This window comes from Crinia signifera, chromosome 4, assembly GCF_055691185.1.
Source record: "Crinia signifera chromosome 4, ASM5569118v1, whole genome shotgun sequence".
NCBI classification, from domain to species: domain Eukaryota; kingdom Metazoa; phylum Chordata; class Amphibia; order Anura; family Myobatrachidae; genus Crinia; species Crinia signifera.
In genome coordinates, this window is record NC_139220.1 from 162499226 (window position 1) to 162511870 (window position 12645).

Genomic DNA, 12645 nt, shown 5'->3' on the forward strand with positions numbered 1-12645 from the left:
ACAAACTGCTGTTTTTGTTCACTCTCTGGCTTAAGCCAACACAACTCTTTATGACACACTGCTACCTATGACAGTTATTTACTTGTCTGTTTCTCTCCTGACATGGCCACGGGCAACCTAGGCTTCCTTGATGACAATCTGCTGACTCAGGCAGAGCTTGGCATAGTATCCCTGACGGATGACGACGCCGACAAGGTCTTATTCGACCAAGCAGACTTTGACATTCTCCCAACCGAATCCCCTCTAGACCTGTATCACCGACTGTACAGGCTGCGGAAACGGGAAACTGACCTCACTCTTCACGGTCATTTTCTCTCCGAGTATCACCGTAAGAAACATATCCCTAGGGGTTTTCGCATTCCCAATATACCCACTATAGGACGCTACAACCCGGCTTTTTGCAGCCGTTGGTGTGGCGTCCTCAACAAGTGCTCCTTGGACCTGATGCTATTGGTGGTGGAGGAGGTGGGTACTGAATTAACAAAGGTTAAACAGGAGATTAAGGACTTTGTCCGGGCTCACTTAGCCACGATCAAAACAGACAAGTCCACGAACCTGATCGAACAGCTCCGAACCCAGATCGAGGCATACAAAAGGGAACTGGTGTCCTTCAAACGTAATAAACTTGTAACCGTGACAAACGACTACCAGAACCATACGGTATACCGCTGGTTACTGGGTGAACCAGGCTCTGGGAGACCCCAGAGGTTCACCAGAAACAGGCGCCAATTCAATAGGCCACCCCGTCCTGGCACAGGTTCCTCCACGTCTGCCTCTGACAACGAGATACCAGACTCCCAATCCAACTCCGAAGATTTTTTAGGGGCTGGTCCCAGACGCACGGCTCGCCAACCAAAAGGAAGGGGCGCAGGCCTCATCCAAGAAAAGGGAGCCACCGGACGCAAGGGGAGGGGCCGGGGGAGAACCTAGTATTTAACCTCTCAGACACCCCACTGGAACCTGCAATGGTCCAACTCCTCTCACGGGGCCTCTCATTCGTCCCAGCAATGCATCATGACCCCTTTGATGCTTCTGTAGACCTTTACAAATTTAGCAGGAAGGTTCGCTTACGCGAACACTTTGGCAACTCTGAAAACCTTGCCACCACCCCTAGTCTCAAGAGACCCTCCACATTTGACCCAGCCTCCTCTAACCCCAGCCTCAGGACCTTCACGCGCCTTGTTGACAAGGACCTACGAGAGGTCGATACCACCAAGAAATTCGATAACCTATCACGAGCCGATAGGTCTGCCCTGAGAACATTGTCCAAAAATAAAAACGTGGTGATACGGCCGGCCGACAAGGGCGGTGCCGTAGTAGTCCAGAATTGGTCCGACTATCACTCCGAGATTATGAACCAATTAAGTGATACCAACACTTACTCACTTGTCTCCCCAACCCCATACCCTCATTCAAAAGGAGGGTTGACTCAGTCCTGACAGGGGCACTGTCTGCGGGGTGGATTGACAAGGATACTTTTGACTTTCTCACTGTTGATCACCCGGTCTGTCCCATCTTATATACCCTCCCGAAGGTTCACAAGTCCAGCACTCGCCCACCAGGCAGGCCTATTATTTCGGCCCGCAAATCGCTCCTTCAGCCTCTGGCCATATACGTGGATAAATATCTTCAGCCATTGGTAACTGGTGGTGACAGTTATGTGCGGGACACTTCAGATTTCATGAACCAGCTTTTGATGATGGATGTCAGGGAAACATCCTTCCTTTTTGCCACAATGGACGTCCACTCCCTGTATACGGTGATTCCCCACAGGGATGGTCTAAGGGTATTGGCTGATGCCCTCGACAAACGATTGACATTATCTCCTCCTACTTCTTTCCTCGTGGAACTCGCGGAGCTAGTGCTGACATGTAATCACTTCATGTACCACAACGCGTACTATGTGCAGATAGCCGGTACTGCAATGGGGTCTAATTTGGCCCCTTCATATGCATGCCTCTACATGACGGACTATGAAACGACATACATCTACCCTACGTATCATCAGCATCTTCTGTTATACAAACGATATATCGATGACGTTTTTATTCTGTGGAATGGCACCCGGGCCGAGTTTGAGTCAATGACAAATCACCTAAACCAAATGGGGCACCCAGTGAGGTTCACGCATCAGATTGATGCTCTGTCCATCAATTTTTTGGACATCAATATCACCAATGTCGATGGAAAACTACATACTTGCCTTTTCAGCAAGGAGACGGATCGCAACACGTTGCTTCTCAACTCCAGTCAACATCCACCCACACTCAAGGAAAACCTCCCCGTCTCCCAATTTATGAGAGTTATCCGGAATAACACTGATCCTACCAAATTGGAAACTCAGCTTGACAATATGGCCGAAAGATTCCGCCAACGAGGATATGTCACGGACGTAATCAATCGCTGCCTTCACAAGGCAAGAACCAACATGAGGAAAGGTAACCAGGGGGACGTCAGTCCAAAAATTCTTGTTAAACCGAAGAAAGACCGGATGATCTTCGTTAACACCTACGATCATACGTCCCATCAGATCCAGAAGAGTATAAGACACCACTGGCCCATCATAGCCTCTGACAGTGCACTCAAGCTACAACAGTTTGGCCCACCCATGATGGCATACCGTAGGGGCCCGAATCTGAAGAACATCCTTATGCGACCACTGGCGAACCCCAATGAGGACCCAGGGGTAACCTGGCTGCATAGCAGAAAACCTGGATGCTATAAATGCACTGGCTGTACGACCTGCAACAGCATGATGACGGGTCCCACCTTTCCACACCCACATACAGGAAAACCCATCAAGATAAAATACAGACTGCATTGCAAACTCGACCACGTCATATATACCCTGCAATGCCCATGTGGCCTCACCTATGTTGGCATGACTTCGAGGAAATTCACAGAAAGAATGGCGAACCATCGCCACTCCCTCAGGACGGCAATCGAGACAAAGAAGGCAGAACAACCTGTCCCACGCCACTTCTTGCAGGCTGGGCACCAAACTTCAACACTGAGATGTCGACTCATAGATTGGATCCCCCCATCCCCGCATGGTGGTGACAGGGGGCTACAACTACGTAAATGTGAGAGCAAATGGATCCACACGTTGGACACGATCTCCCCCAGAGGGATGAATGAGAACAATCCACTCTCTGTATTCCTAAGATGACCTCAACCAGACAATAACAATTGGATTACTTGGACGATTCTGATCGGATGATGACACAAGAACTTTCTTCTCATCATCGTTTTTTCGTGACTTTGGACATTTATTACTCTGCAGCAGCATTTTTTCATCAACTTTGCGGGTATACCCGCCTCTTTGGGCATGGATACACACTTTTTGGATTTTTTGTATTTTTTCTATATTTTTCTATATATGTTTAATCATGTAAATACAGATTGGTACCAGTATCTGCGGTATATCTTCCATGTTCTTTCTTTTTCCCCCCCCCCCTTTTTTTCCCCTTTTTTCCCCTTTTTTTCTGATCATAAAGCAGTGTATTGATTGATTGTGTATAACCTCAGTCCCGGTCTTACCCACGCCATTATTTTCATAATATTTAACCCTCTGAACTCATATCCCATCCTATACCCATCACCCAGCTCTCCTTTATATAGCCTGTTTATACACGTATATCTTCTGCTCTGTCCCACGGTGTATATAATAGCAGCATTAACACATATAGGGATTGCACGGGTATTTATCTTCTACTCCTGGTCCCACAGGTGGATATCGTAGGCACGCTCATAATTACAGCTAATTTCGCATCATGTTCCAATGGGTATAGTATGTGGCTTCATATGATGTTTAAGAGCCGGATTACCCGCTGCCGACGGCTATTCCGCTGTACGCAACACAGACGGGAAGATCTGTGCCCGTGGAAACAGCTTGCGGTTCACCAGGCGGAAGCCGGCAGGCCGCTTGCGTTCCACGGACCGGAAGCCCCTGGCTGATGCACGCGACGGCGGTGATTGCTAGCCGCTGCGCTTACGGGGAGGCTCCCTCAATTTGTCTTTTGGCGCTCAGAATGGGTATATAAACCCGGGACGGGGCGGCTTGTCAGTAGGTGTCTGACAGCGGCAGCTGATTAACCTCTTAACTGGTGGCCCTTATTTGTCTATTTTTGATGACAGTGATTTGCTTCAAACTCTCCTTGAAAAAGATCCTATCCAGGGTCGAAACGTCGGAGGAGGTAACACTTTGGACTCATGTTATTTTTTGTCTCTTTTTTTGAATAAATTGAAAAATTCTTTACCTATTTGGCGAGTGCTCCTGTTTCCCCCCAAAAGGGGAATTTGGATTGTGTTTGGCACACTACGGTGTGACCTTGGGGCACCCCTTCAATTTGTCTCCTGGTGTGTGCGAGTGCAGGTACCGATACATTTGTATATATATATATATATATATATATATATATATATATATGGAATGAAGAAATGGGCACTCACCAAGGACTTAATCAGCAACATCAATTTATTGTAGGTACATCCGACGTAACGTAACGTTTCGGTCTAGTACAGACCATCATCAGGAATATGTACAGCAGGTAAGGTCAAGCTCATGTTCAGCACAGGCAACCTGGTATCCATCCTCCAGAGAGGTATCCATTCTCTGGAGGATGGATACCAGGTTGCCTGTGCTGAACATGAGCTTGACCTTACCTGCTGTACATATTCCTGATGATGGTCTGTACTAGACCGAAACGTTACGTCGGATGTACCTACAATAAATTGATGTTGCTGATTAAGTCCTTGGTGAGTGCCCATTTCTTCATTCCATATACCTTTTGATGTTCGATCATCTGTTGGAGCACCCCCCCTTTGAAGATTTAAGCGATTGAGTGCGGATTCTGTCTTTTTATATATATATATATATATATATATATATATATATAGTACAAACGGGAGTCCAGGCACTCTCTGACAGAACACAGCGACTCCTGGTGCCTTTCTGTCCCCACGGCAGGGGAAAGATATATCCAGGATAAGTAGACGGCACTCTGGAGGTTTTTAAATAGAAACTGCACGGCGGCAGATCAAACAGTCAATAAGACAAAAGTCGGTCTGTGTGTCAACGTTTCGGGAAGTGAAACCCTTTATCAAGACATAACAAGTGAAAAAATACATACTCACATTTATAGGGGAGTGTGGGGGCAGGAGCACCTCGTGCAGCCATCACCTGCACGGCACCCGGCGAGTAGTGGATGACGTCATCCCAACCCCGCAGACGGGGAATGGGGGTCACCGGGGGGCGTGGTGAAAAAAATCATGACTGGTGTCCATGGAAACCACGGACGCTGTGTACGGTGTCTCCAACCAAGAGGGGAGCACCGTCGCGTGAAATGAGGGGAGGAACGGAACGAGTCGCAGGAACGCTGTGGTGCTGACAGATGACAGCTGCCTTCGGCGCTGTGGAAACAAAAACAAGAGCAACATAAATACATACGTATGCAAAAGTACAGGCGGCTAGAGCAATCACCACATCGTGACGGGACTGAGTGCTATACAGCGCGTGCGGGTGATGAGCAGTGCAAGGCTGGGGGGCGGGTGTCTATCACGGAGTGTGTGTGTGCAGACTAGAGTGTGAAAACAATAAAGAAAAACGTGCGGCATGCTGAAAACTAAAAAAGTGCTCAAAGATAAGTGCTCATGAAGTGCGTGAGAAGGGAGGACCCTGACCACGGTGCTGAAAGAGCAGCAACGCGATGCAGCCGACCTCCACCCTGCGTGTGCTGGAGTGTGAGCTGAATGTGGTAATGTGAACAGCGCAACCATACAGGTGCACTGAGAGGTGGGACTGAGAACAGGACCACTGTGCGGTCCCTGTTGTGAACGTGATGCTGAGTGTGTGTAGGACAAGTGGAATGCCTACTACCTAGTGAGAAAAGCCTCAACCTATGCCCAAAAGCCCGGAGAAAAAGAAATGAAAAGAAAAAGAAACAATGAAAAATGCATAATAAAAGCAATATGTAGCAAACACTGTGCTGAATGGCGCTGGGATGAGAGCAATGAGCTAAGGGGAATGAGCCCACACTATAAGTGGGACTAAAGTCCAGCAGGGAGGGCAGTCCATCAGGGGCTAGCACAAAAGGCTATGTAGACTGTCTGGGTTTACAGAAAACAGGACAAGGGAAGGAGTTCATTGAGTCCACAGGGTTGTACAGTGTTTAGTCTGTGGATCCATCTCGCTTCACATCTCAGGAGGGCTCTGCCCCTGTCCCCTCCGCGAATGTTCTCAGGAATGTGGTCGATCATCTTATATTTCAGGCTGGGAAGACTGTGTTGGAAGGTTCGCCAGTGTCGGGCCACTGGTTGGTCGGAGCCCTTAGGGCCAAGAGCAGCTCTGATACTGGATTTGTGGAGGGCCATCCTCTCTTTAAATTGTCTAATGGTTTTACCCACATACATGGAGCCACAGGGGCATTTGATATAATATACCACGTAGCGACTTGAGCAGGTTAGAGGGTGTTTGATAGGGATCTTTTTCCCTGTATGCGGGTGGAAGAAGTGGTCCCCAATCTCCAGACCACTGCAGGTTACACATTTAAGGCAGCGGAAATTACCGTTCTTCCTTTTAAGAAAGGTCGGTTGGTTGTCTGTTTTCAGCTGAGAGATGTCATTGTGCACCACCAGATCTTTTATGTTCCTGCTGCGCTTGTAAGCAGGCATGAGTGTGCTGTTTTTCAGGGCCGGTGCCTCTGGGTTGCAAGCGATGAGGGGCCAGATCCTTCTGGCAGCCTTAACCAGTTCAGTGCTGGATGTGGAGAAGCATTGTGTCCATACAATACGATTTTCAAGAGTGGGGGTAGTCTTGGGGATGAGCAGCAAATCCCTGTTCATTTTTAGGACTTTGTCCCTGGTGCGTCTGAGAAGTTTGATGGGGTAACCTCTGGCCGCGTACTTCATGGCCATGTCTTTAATTTCTGCAGCTGCATCGCTGGTTCTGGAGCAGATCCTTCGGGCTCTGAGGAACTGCGAATAGGGCAGTGACCATTTGGTGGCTGAGGGATGAAAACTGCTTCCTAGAAGCGCTGTATTCCTGTCTGTTATTTTGTGGTATACAGTGGTGATGAGTTGTGGGTCATCCGATTGCTCAATGTGGACATCCAGGAAATCAATGCTGCTGAAGCTGCAATTGTAGGTGAATTTAATGTCACTGTCTGCTGTATTAATGCGGTCCATCATGGAAATAAAGCTAGTTTCTGTATCATCCCACAGCAGGATGATGTCATCAATGTACCGGTAATAGAATTTGATGCTAGCTGTATCGGCAGGATTGGTGAAGAATAGATCATTTTCCGTCTCAAACATGAAGATGTTTGCCAGGCTGGGGGCCACACAAGACCCCATTGCCACCCCCGAGTGCTGCAGATAGAATTTATTGTCGAAAATGAAATAATTGTTGATCAGGGCCAAATCAAGCAGGGCTGTAAAGAAGGTGCAGTCAGGGCCAGAGTAGATGCCACTGTTCTGCACCGCACGTCTCACAGCTTCCAAACCCCTGGCATGGGGGATACTAGTGTACAAAGACACTACATCAATGGTACACAATAAGAGTTTTCTGTTGTTGACAGAAGAAAAGTCCCGCAGGTGTAGCAGCAGGGCAGTGGTGTCTTTGAGGTATGTCCTTTGGTTTTGCACAATGGGCTGAAGAAACATATCCAGGAATTGGGCCACCGTGTAATACAGAGAGTCGCGTGCAGCGATGATGGGTCTGCCAGGAGGGTTGACCAGATCCTTGTGGATTTTGGGCAGTGAATAAAGGATGGGAGTCTTCGGAAAGTCAGTGGTTAAGGCAGATCTTATAGAATCAGGGATGAGGTTAGATAGAACTGCATCATTGAGGAAGCTGTCCAAATCTTTTTTAAACGTGCTGGTGGGATCTCCAGGGAGCTTGCGATACGTTCTCTCATCAGCCAGTTGTCTGTGTAGATCATCCTTGTAGGCTTTCAAATCCTGTACCACTATGGCACCCCCTTTGTCCGCGGATCTGATGATCACATCAGTGCGGGTACTGAGGGATTTCAGTGCAAGTTTTTCCTCCATGCTCAGATTGGAAGGTATGGTGGATTTGTTGGAATGTACTGAGGCAATTTGTTGGTCCATGTGCTGTAGAAAGCTTTTGATGCCCAAATTGACAGATGCAGGGTCAAAGGTGCTGGGTTTGTGCAAGGAAGGCAAAGTCGTCTGGGGAGAGGGTTGGCAGCCAAAATGTTCCTTCAGGCGGAGTCTGCGTCCCAATTTATACATGTCCACTCTATCCTCAAACAGGTCAGGGGAGTGTGTCGGGACAAATGAGAGACCTTTGTTAAGGACTGCAATTTCAGAGTCAGTTAAGGAGCATTTGGAGAGGTTGAATACTATATTCTCTTGCCCACCTTCCTTTTTGTTTTGCCTGAAGCATTGGCCTCCTCTGCGGGTTGGTCTTCTATTGGGGGTGGTCCTCTTGCTCTGGTGGAGACTCCCGAAGGAGGTTTTCGGCCCTTGTTGCCCCTGTATTTTTTTGACGTTTCTGCGTCGCTAGATGAGGGCTCACTGGAGCGGTCCGTGTCGAACTTCGGTTTGTATTGGCGTCTGAATCTGGGGCGCCGATCTTGTTGTTGATTGCCACCATATGCCCAGCTGTAGACCTTGTACTCCGCATAGTCCCTGTTGACCGTTTCTATTTTGGCCTTTTTGAAGGTGTAAAGTTCTTGTCGGTATTTGTCAATGGTGGAGGTGAGGTTCTTCAGCCAATCTTGGGATTTGTCCGATCTAATGGTTGGAAGGTGTGTAGCCTCGAAAGTTGAGATTTTGTCTTTAACGATCTCCAGTTCTCTCCTGGATTCCTCGATCACGAGAAGGATGAGGTCCAGGGAACATTTGTTAAGGACCGCAGTCCATCTGCGGCAGAACTCGGGGTTGTGTCTCCCAATGGTTGGGATGTTCTTTACCCTGAAACCGCGGGGAATTTTTTTCTCTCTGAAATACTCCGAGAGAGTAACCCCATGTAAGTAAAAGTCAATCTCTCGTTTTTTCAGGCGAGTGAGAAGGGTGATGAGATTTTCAATGGAGGTGGAGTCCTCCTTTTCAGCAAAGCGGTCTGAGAACAGAATGGATTCAGCATCAGAGTCTGTGAGAATCAGGGTGTCACCTGGGGTGAGAGTAATGTCCTTGAGGCCCGGGGGGTTGGCACCTGTTGCCATGGTGCTGTGTCGTCCGTTCCAGTGAAGTGTGAGGGGGCACCAGTGAAGTGTACAGGTGGTGATGTCTTAGGTGCAGAGGTCCAAGCTGCGATTGAAGAAAGGAGGTGCACTCGGTCGCTGTCCACTGTGTGACCAGTGGGCAGGAAAGTATAGTACAAACGGGAGTCCAGGCACTCTCTGACAGAACACAGCGACTCCTGGTGCCTTTCTGTCCCCACGGCAGGGGAAAGATATATCCAGGATAAGTAGACGGCACTCTGGAGGTTTTTAAATAGAAACTGCACGGCGGCAGATCAAACAGTCAATAAGACAAAAGTCGGTCTGTGTGTCAACGTTTCGGGAAGTGAAACCCTTTATCAAGACATAACAAGTGAAAAAATACATACTTGTTATGTCTTGATAAAGGGTTTCACTTCCCGAAACGTTGACACACAGACCGACTTTTGTCTTATTGACTGTTTGATCTGCCGCCGTGCAGTTTCTATTTAAAAACCTCCAGAGTGCCGTCTACTTATCCTGGATATATCTTTCCCCTGCCGTGGGGACAGAAAGGCACCAGGAGTCGCTGTGTTCTGTCAGAGAGTGCCTGGACTCCCGTTTGTACTATACTTTCCTGCCCACTGGTCACACAGTGGACAGCGACCGAGTGCACCTCCTTTCTTCAATCGCAGCTTGGACCTCTGCACCTAAGACATCACCACCTGTACACTTCACTGGTGCCCCCTCACACTTCACTGGAACGGACGACACAGCACCATGGCAACAGGTGCCAACCCCCCGGGCCTCAAGGACATTACTCTCACCCCAGGTGACACCCTGATTCTCACAGACTCTGATGCTGAATCCATTCTGTTCTCAGACCGCTTTGCTGAAAAGGAGGACTCCACCTCCATTGAAAATCTCATCACCCTTCTCACTCGCCTGAAAAAACGAGAGATTGACTTTTACTTACATGGGGTTACTCTCTCGGAGTATTTCAGAGAGAAAAAAATTCCCCGCGGTTTCAGGGTAAAGAACATCCCAACCATTGGGAGACACAACCCCGAGTTCTGCCGCAGATGGACTGCGGTCCTTAACAAATGTTCCCTGGACCTCATCCTTCTCGTGATCGAGGAATCCAGGAGAGAACTGGAGATCGTTAAAGACAAAATCTCAACTTTCGAGGCTACACACCTTCCAACCATTAGATCGGACAAATCCCAAGATTGGCTGAAGAACCTCACCTCCACCATTGACAAATACCGACAAGAACTTTACACCTTCAAAAAGGCCAAAATAGAAACGGTCAACAGGGACTATGCGGAGTACAAGGTCTACAGCTGGGCATATGGTGGCAATCAACAACAAGATCGGCGCCCCAGATTCAGACGCCAATACAAACCGAAGTTCGACACGGACCGCTCCAGTGAGCCCTCATCTAGCGACGCAGAAACGTCAAAAAACTACAGGGGCAACAAGGGCCGAAAACCTCCTTCGGGAGTCTCCACCAGAGCAAGAGGACCACCCCCAATAGAAGACCAACCCGCAGAGGAGGCCAATGCTTCAGGCAAAACAAAAAGGAAGGTGGGCAAGAGAATATAGTATTCAACCTCTCCAAATGCTCCTTAACTGACTCTGAAATTGCAGTCCTTAACAAAGGTCTCTCATTTGTCCCGACACACTCCCCTGACCTGTTTGAGGATAGAGTGGACATGTATAAATTGGGACGCAGACTCCGCCTGAAGGAACATTTTGGCTGCCAACCCTCTCCCCAGACGACTTTGCCTTCCTTGCACAAACCCAGCACCTTTGACCCTGCATCTGTCAATTTGGGCATCAAAAGCTTTCTACAGCACATGGACCAACAAATTGCCTCAGTACATTCCAACAAATCCACCATACCTTCCAATCTGAGCATGGAGGAAAAACTTGCACTGAAATCCCTCAGTACCCGCACTGATGTGATCATCAGATCCGCGGACAAAGGGGGTGCCATAGTGGTACAGGATTTGAAAGCCTACAAGGATGATCTACACAGACAACTGGCTGATGAGAGAACGTATCGCAAGCTCCCTGGAGATCCCACCAGCACGTTTAAAAAAGATTTGGACAGCTTCCTCAATGATGCAGTTCTATCTAACCTCATCCCTGATTCTATAAGATCTGCCTTAACCACTGACTTTCCGAAGACTCCCATCCTTTATTCACTGCCCAAAATCCACAAGGATCTGGTCAACCCTCCTGGCAGACCCATCATCGCTGCACGCGACTCTCTGTATTACACGGTGGCCCAATTCCTGGATATGTTTCTTCAGCCCATTGTGCAAAACCAAAGGACATACCTCAAAGACACCACTGCCCTGCTGCTACACCTGCGGGACTTTTCTTCTGTCAACAACAGAAAACTCTTATTGTGTACCATTGATGTAGTGTCTTTGTACACTAGTATCCCCCATGCCAGGGGTTTGGAAGCTGTGAGACGTGCGGTGCAGAACAGTGGCATCTACTCTGGCCCTGACTGCACCTTCTTTACAGCCCTGCTTGATTTGGCCCTGATCAACAATTATTTCATTTTCGACAATAAATTCTATCTGCAGCACTCGGGGGTGGCAATGGGGTCTTGTGTGGCCCCCAGCCTGGCAAACATCTTCATGTTTGAGACGGAAAATGATCTATTCTTCACCAATCCTGCCGATACAGCTAGCATCAAATTCTATTACCGGTACATTGATGACATCATCCTGCTGTGGGATGATACAGAAACTAGCTTTATTTCCATGATGGACCGCATTAATACAGCAGACAGTGACATTAAATTCACCTACAATTGCAGCTTCAGCAGCATTGATTTCCTGGATGTCCACATTGAGCAATCGGATGACCCACAACTCATCACCACTGTATACCACAAAATAACAGACAGGAATACAGCGCTTCTAGGAAGCAGTTTTCATCCCTCAGCCACCAAATGGTCACTGCCCTATTCGCAGTTCCTCAGAGCCCGAAGGATCTGCTCCAGAACCAGCGATGCAGCTGCAGAAATTAAAGACATGGCCATGAAGTACGCGGCCAGAGGTTATCCCATCAAACTTCTCAGACGCACCAGGGACAAAGTCCTAAAAATGAACAGGGATTTGCTGCTCATCCCCAAGACTACCCCCACTCTTGAAAATCGTATTGTATGGACACAATGCTTCTCCACATCCAGCACTGAACTGGTTAAGGCTGCCAGAAGGATCTGGCCCCTCATCGCTTGCAACCCAGAGGCACCGGCCCTGAAAAACAGCACACTCATGCCTGCTTACAAGCGCAGCAGGAACATAAAAGATCTGGTGGTGCACAATGACATCTCTCAGCTGAAAACAGACAACCAACCGACCTTTCTTAAAAGGAAGAACGGTAATTTCCGCTGCCTTAAATGTGTAACCTGCAGTGGTCTGGAGATTGGGGACCACTTCTTCCACCCGCATACAGGGAA